Raw genomic sequence first — 12,293 nt, 5'->3', positions numbered from 1 at the left:
AAAATGTAGTAAAATTTTAAATTTTCTTTCAGTCTAGATATTGTGTAATTTCACTAAGGTTTAATGCACTGGAAGGCTGGAGAGATGGCTCTGTCGTTAAGAGCACTGGCTACTCTTCTAGAAGACCTGGGCACTGTAGCCATGAAACTCAGATATACATACAAAAAATAATGTATAAATAATAATAATGGTGATCAGCTATGCAATATAAGGACATTTGTAGATACTGAACACTACAATTAGTATCATCATTATTGTTATTGAAAGACAGGGTATCATGTTGCCCTGGCTGGCCTTGAATGTGCTAGGTAGCCTAGAATGACCTTGAAATTCTGATTTTTTCCTTCCAAAATATTAGTCAAGGTGTTAGTTATCACACCCAATGTAAGAGGTGCTGTGGAATCAAACCTCTAGCGTTGTGCATGCTAAGCAAGAAAACTACATCTCTAGGTCTCAACATTTTTATTATTGACTTTTTCCTTTGAAGAGTTCAATATGCCCTGAAATTGGGAGATGTCCTTAGAAAAAAAGAGAGCATTTATTTTTTGCCTTCCTAGCAATGATATTGGAAAGTGAGATGGAGGGTCAATAATTAGGTGAACATTATAAACAGGCTATTTGCAGAAAACCCCCACCACAAAGGGTGGGGGAAGGTCCATCTCTTCCTTCCAGAGAAGCCAGGCAAAGGACATTTGGGGAATACTGAAATAAGCGTTGAGCTCCCTCATCACTTTGTATCTTCTTATGGAACAATAGTAGCCATAGAACAGCCTGTACAGTTGGGATGTCTGTGTGTGTGTTCTGAGAAAAGGGCAGGGAAGTTATCAAGGCTGAGAACTTGCTAAAATTATAATGCTGGTGCAGATGACCTGGAACATAGAGAGAACAGACTTGCTGCTTGTAACAAGCATTACTCAGCTGAAGACCAGTGATGGCTAGACATAGTTCTGTATATAAATGAAGTTTAAAAAAAATTCCCCCACTGTAAGACTTTTCTGAAGGTTCAAGAGAAAGTCTCAAGGTACCAGTTCACACTCATTTTGTCAATTCTATGACAAAATATTTAAATGGGAGAAAGCAAGATTGTGATGGACCAACTTGAAGCTCCTATCGTTGTCCAAATCCTTGTAGACTGATCGGCCGAGAGGCAGTGTCTTTCTGGGTATCTGCAAGAGAGAGGTCTCCATCACTACATGCTAGTCTATAGGACAGCACATACCAGTCATCCTTCTTCCACACCACTAGGAGAGAGTGTCTATTCATTATACTCTTAAGCAACATTGAAAGAGTAAAATCTTACCATTGATGCTGTGGTCTATTGCCTGGTCCAATATGCTTCGTCCACAGTCAAAATGAGTGAGTTATATAAAGCTGTGTCTATGAGGAGGAACAGGTCATATGGGCCAATTTCAGGTCTGTCTATCCAAACTATATGATAAGAATATTATGGACATTGAGAAATCAATATCTTCAATCTTTCTATCAGGTTCAGACTAATGATATTTTATAGATGAGGAAATTGCACTTCTCAAAGGTGAAGCGATTTGCAAACACAAGCAAGCGAAATGTGCCTGGGGTTCAAATTTAGACTGCAGCAGGAAATGTTTCTTCTACATCATCTTGCTATCTTGAGAAAATGAGCAATGACCCCAGAGCCTGGGAAGCTGCTCTCATTGCCTCTGCTCTCACAGGACAGTCATCCTTGTTCCCTTTGTGAGTACCTCAGTTGTTTCTTTAACAAGCTGATGTAAGTTCACTGGCCTTAAGTTTGGACCACTGATGCCACCTGAGTGAGGATGAGTCTTTCTAACTCCCACAAACCAAATCTTCAGGACTCAGGACTAGAGACCCTGCAATGGCCATCTTACAAATCATCCAGACATGCTTTGGCTTCAACATGAGGGATCATCCTCCACTTTTCTTGGTGAATAGGACCAATTGCTTGTTGCTTTGTAAATACCACAACAAAGCACAGAAAATCAACTCTAGCATTCACCAAATCTCTCATTTTCAAGATAGAGATTTGAGAGCTGAACAGATGGCTCTCAGTAAAAGTGCTTGCTGTGCGGGCACTAGGACATGGGCTCAATTCCATGAACCCAGCAAGGCGTGGTGGCACTCATTTGTAATAGCATCTCTAGAGAGGCAGTGGCGAGAAGATTCCTGGGGCTTGTGGCCACTTTCTTTATCACTGCTTCCTGAGCGCCAGTGTAGTGAGAGACACTGATTAGCACACAACTACAAACACCAGCACTCATGTGTGCATGTATGCATGTGTGCATGCATGCAACCGCACACACACATAAAACATCCTGTAGCTTTGAGAAGAGCTTTAATTATAAAGTATGCTTCAATTATAAAGGTACTCATTTAAAAATAGTCCAAAAACTAAGAGTAACATATAGAGAGGAATCCAAAGCACTGGGGCAATAAAGTCCTTGTTCCCGCTTATCAGCTGGAAGAAGCAGGCTTACTCCCTCCCAGCAGTGCCTGTTAGGCTGTCAAGTTTAGTAGACACTGATTACTCAGTATTAACTCTGTGTGTGGTACATTTGAGTAAGACCTGTGCAAGTCCAAGACCTTTGGCACCAAAATTGAATTACTCTGAAGAGCCTAAGAAGGAGTATGCTCTCTTTTATATTTGAAAATAATCTTCCTGGGTTGGGAAGATGACTTAGTATGTATGTCAGATGCTTGGTATGCAAGCATGACGACTGGAATTTATCCCAAAAACCCATGTAAAAGCCAAGTATAGTCTCATGTGCCAATAATCTCAGCACTGATGTGCTGAAACAGGTGAAGCCAGGAGACTTACTGGGCAGCCAGTCTAGGCAAAATGGTGAGGGTTAGTGGGACATTCAAACTTTGGAAATAAAATAAAGAGGGACTGATGAAGATGTTCTGCGGTCAAGAACAGGCTTCCAAGTATACCCAAACCAGCAAGTGGACTCACACATACACATAAGCACACATACATAACACACATGTAGAAGCACACACACACACATATGCAAACATGCATAACATACACACATGCATATGCTTGCACACATGTCTAACATACACACACACACACACACACACAGAAAGAGAGAGAGAGAGAGAGAGAGAGAGAGATATTTTCTACCACTGAGGTTGAATTCTATTAGTATAGAGGTTGAAAAGCCAAGTCAAACCAAAAGATCATGTGCTCCTTTAGACTGCAGCTCCTTTTAAAGCCCTGTTTACCTCTAGACGCTGCAGTAGATCTGTGAGACAGTCAGAAGTCTTAAGCCTGCTTTCCTGTTGGCTTGGGCACATCACACCAAGTCCCTGTATTAAGGATACATGTATGTTTCCAAAACTGATCTTAGGGGACAGAGGCGTGACATTCTGAGCTACAGTGAAAGGGTCCCTTTGCAAACTGGATTTCAGGGGATGTTACTTTTCCACAGGGATTAAAGTGCATGTCTTTGTCATCCTGTCTTTGTCATCTTCCTGCCAAGGCCTGTGTGACTGACAACAGGGAATATGAAGGTGCCTGGGGCCATTTACAGGCAGACAAGGAAGCAACTATGCTCATTGCCTGCCCCCATCACCACCACACTCTTTTTGTCTTTGCTTCCCTCCCTCCTCTGGACCCAGGCTTGCATTCCCCAAATAAAGTCTTAGGTTTTACTTTCCAGTTATATCAGGCAGACTATACAAGCTATTCACGTTCCCTCTTTGCTGCATTGTGGAGTGGAGATGAATTCCAAAACTGAGATGCAATACATTCAGCTCAGTGAGGACTGCGAAGGACCACTTCAGGAATGCCATGCTCATGGTCAGACTCAGGGGTAGGATTTAGCAGCTGTGATTTCAAGCCAAATGCTGTTTGTGTCATAATCAAGGTGATTAGCTTTGAGCATTACTGGATGGATAGATAGATAGATAGATAGATAGATAGATAGATAGATAGATAGATAGATAAACAAATAAATCTGACTCATAAAGCATGGATTAATGCTGCATTTGGGAGAAGCAAAAGGCAGCTTGCATACAGGGACACACACAAAAGAAATTCTACTGAGCATCAATCTTTACAGTTCTGGAGGAAGAAAGATGATGGAAATCACTCTGCAGACACAATGGGCATGTTCTTGTCAACATAACAGATGAGGACTAGACAAATTGGAACTGGAGAGTGCCCCTGTGAATATGTGGCTGATGGACCCTGGGAGAGGCAGCAGCCATATCTTTTAGGGTATGTTTCTGGAATCCCTGGATCCTAAATAATCCAGGCTGTGGTACTGACCCTGAGAAGTTGATGTCCATATAGGCAAGATGTTCCTATGACACAGCCTCATATAACCTACAAGTCAGATAGAAAAGGACACAGGGGCTTGCTTTGGAGTCATTCATTCACTCACTCACTGGTGCCAGTAGACGAGCCCGCAGCAATAGAAGTGTTCTGTGACTGCAGAACACCATGGATGTTGGAGTCACTATTCACTTGTGCCCATTGAGCTTCGGCAACAGGACAAGAGCTGAATAGTTTGTTTCACTTTTCATCAACTGATTTCAACCTGGATAGCTACAAATGACTAGTGGCTGTTTTCTGTAGCACCATGCTCACTGATGATAAAAATATTGGTGGGAAGAAGGTACTTTTGGGAAATTGCTTGATAAATAATTTTGAGGCAGAGTGGGTACTTGGCACATGTTCTTAAATGACACGAAGGAAAATAAACTGGTTTGCAAATGGTTTTAATAAATTAGGAACTAGATTTTGTAAGATATACACGGCGGGACTGGATAAGTGGTTTAGCAAACTAGTCGTCCCTATTATTCTACCAACATATACAGAATTCATCTCTGAAGAAGAACAACAACTTTTTGTTTGGGGAAGATATTTTCATTAAAGGACATGAATTAATGAAAAGTGTCCTGGCCATACAGTGAGTACAGGAGGATGAGAGCTGTTTGGCTTCTGTAACCTGACCCCATGAAAGAAACGTGTATGAGCATCACCTATAGAATATATAGATATCAAGGTCCTTTCAGCAAAATCTTGCTAGTGTATGCAATGGTGTCAGTGTTTGAAGGCTGATTATGGGATGGATCCCCGGGTATGGCAGTCTCTAGATGGTCAATCCTTTCGTCTCAGCTCCAAACCTTGTCTCTGTAACTCCTTCCATGGGTGTTTTGTTCCCAATTCTAAGAAGGGCCAAAGTGTCCACACTTTGGTCTTCATTCTTCTTCAGTTTCATGTGTTTTGCAAATTGTATCTTGTATCTTGGGTATTCTAAGTTTCTGGGCTAATATCCACTTATCAGTGAGTACATATCATGTGAGTTCTTTTGTGAATGTGTTACCTCACTCAGGATGATGCCCTCCAGGTCCATCCATTTGCCTAGGAATTTCATAAATCCATTCTTTTTAATAGCTGAGTAGTACTCCATTGTGTAAATGTACCACATTTCTGTATCCATTCCTAGCAAGCACGGAAGTGGATGCTCACATTCAGCTATTGGATGGATCACAGGGCCCCCAATGGAGGAGCTAAAGAAAGTACCCAAGGAGCTAAAGGGGTGTGCTACCCTATAGGTGGAACAACAATATGAACTAACCAGTACCCCCTGGAGCTCGTGTCTCTAGCTGCATATGTATCAGAAGATGGCCTAGTTGGCCATCAGTGGAAAGAGAGGCCCATTGGTCTTACAAACTTTATATGCCTCAGTACCGGGGAACACCAGGGTCAAGAAGTGGGAGTGGGTAGGGGTGGGGGAGGGAGGGTATGGAGGACTTTTGGGATAGCATTGGAAATGTAAATGAAGAAAATACCTAATTTTAAAAAATGAAAAAAAAAAAAAAGAATGTATAGATACATGGTTTGTCCCGCATCTGATGTGGATTCGTGGAGCTGAACTTGGGTCCCCTGCAATAGTAATACATGCTGGTAATCACAGAGCTGCCTCTTCAGACCCACAGGGAAGACTTTCCAAGGGGAAGTCTGAACTTGCTTTTTCCTGCAATTTGGGTCTGGAATGCCTTTTGAAGGCCATGTGTTAAATGTTTGATTGCCAGCCTGGGGCGCTATTGGGCAGTGGTAGAACCCCTAAGGCTTGAGACTTAATGGAAGTCATGAAGAATAAAGGGATGTCAGACCCAAGCCCCTTCCCCTTCCTCCTTTTTCTTTGATTCTCAGAAGCCTTGGAGTGGGAGCAGCTTTGAATCATCCTGTGCCCCCTGCTGTGGTGCTTGTCCCTTTCATAGATCCCCCCTCAATGGACCCAAACAGCCATAAACTCAAACGATGAGTCAATATAACTATTTTCCTCTTGATCAGTTATTGACTCTAGGTATTTGTGTCAGCAGTAGAAAGTTGACTAATCACAGAACATGGTGGACAACGATCAGAAGGAGACCTAGAGGTGCTTGAAGGTCAGAATGTTGCAAGGTGTGTGTGTGTGTGTGTGTGTGTGTGTGTGTGTGTGTGTGTGTGTGTGTGTGTTGTCATGGGAATGTGTTTCAGAGAGAACAATAGTGCACATGGAGGCCCTTTAATTAGGGATTACCTAGCTTCACTGTCTCAAGAATAGAAAGGAGACCCATGTACTTGAAGTTTTGGAGCAGCCAAGCAGTAAGTGCCTTCAGGGGAAACTGGAATACCCAAAGGCCAGCAGTGCTCATTCTTGTCGCTGGTGCTGGGGCAGGTGTTCTGATCACCAGGACGGTGTCTTTTCCACCAAGGTGAAACAGTAAAGCACATGCCACCTCCCCTTGGAAAACTCAGTCATGATGGCCTTCAACAACACGTTGTTAGGTAGCTGGTTATTGAGTAACAGACCTGAGGGATGCGGGAGTAGACGTTTCCTACGGAATCAACAATGTGGAGACCAGTGACTAGAACCATGGGACCTTAATTACTGAGTCATATTTCTGGCCCCCGGAGGGGACGGGACATCCTGAGCTGCCTGGAAGACCAGCAGCAGATGTTTATCTAACCTGGCTCCAGGAACCCCAAACCTCACAAGATTACTGGTGGTAATCTTTTCTGGTGGTTTTCTGATAAAGAAAAAACAAACAAACAAACAACCCCCCAAAAAACAAAAACAAACACAAATAACCACACACACACACATGGTTGCTCCCACCTGTATGAGCTAATCAAATCAGGACTGTCAATCACCTAGACACAAAAATGCTCCCTCAGGAAAAACTGCCTGCTCTAGAGTTGTTTAAAATGGTATAAATCCTACCTTAAATGGAGGAGACAGCTGTCTCTTTAGCCACTGTCCATGAGTGCATTTCACTGTTCTCTACACAGTCTGTCTCTTATGCTGTGTTCTGTGTGTCTCATCTGAATTCTCCATGCAGATGACAAGAATTCAGGAGCTAAGAGGAGTCCAGAGAGATCCTGGTGACAACACAGAAGATGAGATTTCCTAAAACCTGTGACAAAGAGTAAAAAAGGCTCCTTAGAAACACAAGTAATTCACAAGTGGAAGAAGCCAGCCAGCTCTTAGGCATGTACAGTGGGATCTAGGTCAACTAAGGTTTGTTCCTGCAGAAAGCAAGCCTCTGCACTCTGAGCTCATGTGACTTCTCATTGAGACATCTGATCTCGGAGCTTCCTGGCCAAAGGCACAGCACGCATGGCTGAACTCTATTAATTCTAGCTGGAAAACCCTGCAAGGATACAGGTTTGATTTTCTCCTGATCCACTATTGAAGTTTTGTTCAGTGTTTGAATGTACTCATCTGACATAGTTTTCCTTCCTTCCTTCTTTCCTTCCTTCCTTCCTTCCTTCCTTCCTTCCTTCCTTCCTTCCTTCCTTCCTTCCTTCCTTCTTCCTTCCTTCTCTCTCTCTCACTTTCTGTCTTTCTTCTTTTTTTTGTGGTGGTGGGGTATTAATCTAGGACCAGTGTCTCCTAGGTGACAATAGGAATGTCTCAAAGGAGAAGTGGCTAACGTAACTATTAATCACCCTAAAATGAAGCTAATTAGGGAATAATAAGTTAGAGTGGGAGAGGATGATGCTAGGGCCGAGAAAGGTGAGTTTTTTCCTATTTGATTCTGAAAGCTGGATGCTGAGACCTTCCATGGGAGGAAGAGCAGAGTGCTTTCTATTGTATAGAAGCAAGCTAGGATTTCAGAGATCAGGGAAAGCAGGCCAGGCTCCCAGAAAGCCTTCTTATTTCTGAAAGACAGGTGAGTCCAAGTCTGTAAACGCTGTAAGCTGTCGAGACCTTAAAAGCCCAGAACTTAATCTCTCTGATGTTTCTTTGTTCTTGTATCCACTTAGGATGCTGGTCCTGTGTGGAAGGTGCCTGGTGGCTGAAGGTACAGCCCCATAGGAAAATCACAAAGTCCTCATGTTAGAACCTACATAAAATAGAAAGGTACAGGGACCATGGGGGCTCTTGCTTCATAGTGAGCTTTCACCATTGCCCTAGGTTGGAGAGCACTAGCTAAAGCATGGGGGTGAAGACAAAAAGGGTATAGAAGTTTCCAGAAGAGGGTGCTGAAAGGACAGGGTGTTAAGCTCCCAGAGGGGCTTTGGAGCACCAAACAGGCTGTCATTGCAGATGGCTCAGTCTGAGGTGGATCAGAAGATGAGCTTGAGATGTAAATAGGCCATGTCTCAGAGAGTCTCGAATGCTACGTGGAGAAGTTTGCATATGGAACAATGAACTAATTTTAAACAGAGGAAAGACATAGTCAGATTTGGGTTTCCACAGATTGCCCTAGTTTCGTAGAAAGACTAGAGCAAAGGCACATTTTGTGGCAACCTTAAAGAAAGCATGTTCTAGGTCAACCATAGTAAACTGAAGAAGAAAAGGTGGCCATTTGTTATGTAGGGTGTGGAGACACAGAAATGCGGTAAAATTGGTAACATGGAGAAGGAGGTTCCACATGCTTGTCCGTGCCATCAAAAAAGTGGGTATCGTGTTGCTAAAAAGGGAGAACACATACTTTTGGTTAAATTGCAAAATGTCCTGTTTAGTATAAGTTTATGTCTGTGTTATTCAAACATTCCCCAAGCCATGCTTACAATATGTGGAACAGATTTCATTTCCTATTTTAAGGCAGAGCATGTAGAAATTGAAGCAGACCTTCAGAAGGTGAACAGGGATGTACGGAAAGGGAGAATTTGTATTTCTAGGTAATCTTTGAAAGGAGGTCAGACTGTGCTAAATGGTTCAAGAGGTAAGACTCACATTTAACTGGAACATCAATCTGAGTCATTATGTTCAGAGGTTAACATCATGAAGTCACTGAAAACAACTATTTTGAAGTATATAGAGTATTTCTGGGGAAGGATGCTGTTCAGCTTGATTCTCGAGGGAAGGTGGATGAGGGGTGACTGGTGTCATACCACTCACTGTTTTTGTTTAGTTAAAAAGAGGAGGAGCCTGTTCCTGACTTCTTGAGGCTACCAGGAGAGTATAGCTTTGAGACTGTACCCTGGACTGTCTTCAACCCGCCCCCTACCCCTGGATTCCATGAATGCTTCAAGAAGTACTTCACCTTGAGATGATGGGAGCTTATGACTTCAGATTTCTCTCAGCCCAGAAATGCTGCCATCCCTTCTGCTGTGAGCACCCTTGAGATTTGCTAAAAACTGAAATGGAAGTAGCTCTGTGTGAAGAACATCTCTAATGGGATTTGTTGTCATACAGAAAAATCTCACAATATTTGAGATGGTCTCTTGCCTTTTTGGATTTTGAATTTGACGCCTGTGACATCAGTGATGTAAAGAAAACAGTATGACATTATGTTTAGATTTTACTGATGTATAACTTATAATTAGCTGAGATAAAGTAGATGTACAAGTTGTTTGTGATGCCTTCTGGAAATCATGAAGGTTTGGTACAGCTGCAGAACACAACTGCCAAAGATATCAGCAACCCACTCTCAAGCAAGCTTCAATTTATTAAAAACAAATCTTTAAATATAGTATAAGAATATTCAACAGCCATCTCTTTGTGGCCATCAAGAATGTGCCTACTTCCTGTATGTTTCTATAATGTTTTTTCTATCTGTGTTCCTTCCCTCATAATTGTAGCGAATACAGTTGTTATTGCATGGCTCTGGAGAGGCTCATAGGTCTTTCTTGATAAAAGATCCCAAACTCAGGGGTACTACATATCCTATTGACCCTTTCAAAATTACTACCTTGTGCTTTACCTTGTGTAAATTAGTATTTAAACATCATATTCTGAATATAAAAATAATTTACCCCCACCCCAAATGTGGATGATCAATAATGAACATCATCAGTATTTAGTCATTGGATCAATAGAGGCCAAAATATGACAGCTAGCTCAAGGAAGTGCCTCAAACTCAGATGCTGTGGGGGATGTGAATCTTGGGGTGGGGGTGGAGGTGGGAGTCAGACTGAAAAGCAAGGTGTGAGCTTGTGGCTCTGCTGGGGAAGACATACCTTCTGCAAAACAGTTTTTCAGCAACAAACAAAAAGGAGTGAAGAGGCTGGGACACAGCACTGTGGTGGAACACTTGCCTAAGGTGCAGAGCCAAGCATTGAGAAGGAAGAATGGAAAACTCCTAGGGGTGGGTGGTCCACCTTCTCAGTTCAGATGGCACAGAAAGAAGGATGTTAACTCCCTGGGAGCAGCCTTTCTGTTTGTGTCATTCACTGATGTATCCCTGGCACTTAGAACTGCATCAGCCAAAAACATACACTCAATGCTTCTTGCTTCTTGCATGAATTATTGAAATAGTCAAATAAAACACTTCCATGGGTTTAATTCATCTTCTAGAAGAGCCATTTACAGCCAGCATTTTAGAAAGCATTACTTAATTCCTTTTCCCCTAACTTGAACTTCTTTTTCTGGCCTTTCCTATCTCCATTAAAATCATGAAACTATCCTGTCCTAACGAGTATGACTTCCTCCTATTGGTCCTGAAAAGTAATCAACAAATGCAAAACAACAACAACAACAACACCTAAGTAGAAAAACCTCACTTATAGACACTCTACATGGATTAACCCTGGTACGACACACAGTACTGTTATTGGAATGCTGAAGCCTTGGGTCTGTAGCAGTGGGACACTGAAATACTGATGATTCCAGTGGCCAGCAAGATAGCCCAGTAGGTAAAGGTGATTTCTGCCAGTTGTCCTTTGACCTCCATACACTTTCCAGAGAACATGTGAGCCAACATACCTATAAGCAAATGTGTACACACAAAACAAGCAAATACAATAATTTTTTAAAAAAAGATCAAACTTGAAACATGATCTAATTAAATAAATTACCTGGATTTGTAGGTATAGTGTAGATCTGGCTTCAATGTGTTGGCATATTATTATTATTAATTATTATTATTATATCAGACATTCATTTAGGGTGTCCTTTTCTAAGAGAGTCTGGCCAATAATATATCATCGACAACATCAAGGGATTTATTTAGATTTGATGGTGGTACTATAGTTATGATTTTTAGATCTTTGGCATTAGACAGACAGAGTATTACACTCAGGTGACATGCCCTGATGTGTCAGATTTTCCTTCTAAATAACCAATAAGGGGTATTAGAGTTAGGTTTATTAACTGTCCTTTCTACTAGGACGTGTTTAAAATTGTCTGTTTTCATAAAGTTAGTGTAAACACAGCACTGATGGTGACATTGAGAATTGTGTCTGTAGTCTAACCTAGTTTAGCTGCTGGTTCCTAAGAGAAATCCAACTGATAGAAGAATGCACAGGCGTCTAACTTCTGCCTTTGTAAGGGAATGAGACCAGAAAGTAAGTGTTTGTTCAAGCTTATGTCAGCTTCTGGTAGGTTGTGAGCATGGCCCAGGAAGCAGTCTGAGCGCCTAGCTTGGTGCTCCAAGGTGAAGGACTTGGATTTGGATTGAGAAGCAAAGGAAGAGCAGGACATCTCAGAAGTGGGAAGCAGATCCTGGGATTGTCCCCTGGGGCGGTGATCTAATGCACAGAACAGGCATCAGCTGGGCAAACGTGCCTCTGCCTTTGCAATCCGTCAGGTTTGAGGCATGCTGACTTTTGATACTGGATGAGGCTGTGGATGTTTAGATAGGAAGAACCCAGAAGATGTTGTGGAGACTTTGCAAGCTGGCTGTGACCCTCTGAGGCACATCAGCTGAGGAGGTGGGACGGGGGAGAAGGAACTAGGAATGTGGCTCAAGTACTTTTGGCTTCCACAGAAGGTTGATAGCAATTATATCCCCCCAACGTTGGTCAGATGAGACAGGCAGTTGAGGCAAAGGAAAAAAAAAAACCCTGAGCTATTCTCACACACAGAGAAATATTTAATAATCCCAGGTCTGTGTACACACTA

General features: G+C 42.3%; 2 long non-coding RNA genes across 2 annotated transcripts in view; one reads left to right on the top strand and one right to left on the bottom strand.

The window, feature by feature from the left end:
* Positions 1–447: 447 nt before the first annotated feature.
* On the bottom strand, positions 448–7,556 carry Gm48606. The gene is made up of 2 exons (XR_003950290.1): positions 7,224–7,556; positions 448–1,166 (listed from the first exon to the last, which is right to left on the bottom strand). It is a non-coding gene; the product is annotated as a predicted gene, 48606 (long non-coding RNA).
* Positions 7,368–12,293, top strand: part of Gm36372 — a 27,378-nt gene continuing 22,452 nt past the window's right edge. The window contains exon 1 of the long non-coding RNA XR_381302.4: positions 7,368–7,667. This is a non-coding gene — a long non-coding RNA (predicted gene, 36372). The remainder of the gene's footprint in view (positions 7,668–12,293) is intronic.

This window comes from Mus musculus, chromosome 12 (assembly GCF_000001635.26).
Source record: "Mus musculus strain C57BL/6J chromosome 12, GRCm38.p6 C57BL/6J".
Lineage (NCBI taxonomy): Eukaryota > Metazoa > Chordata > Mammalia > Rodentia > Muridae > Mus > Mus musculus.
The sequence above is the reverse complement of the archived record's forward strand: the minus strand, read 5'-3'. Positions and strand labels throughout refer to the sequence as shown.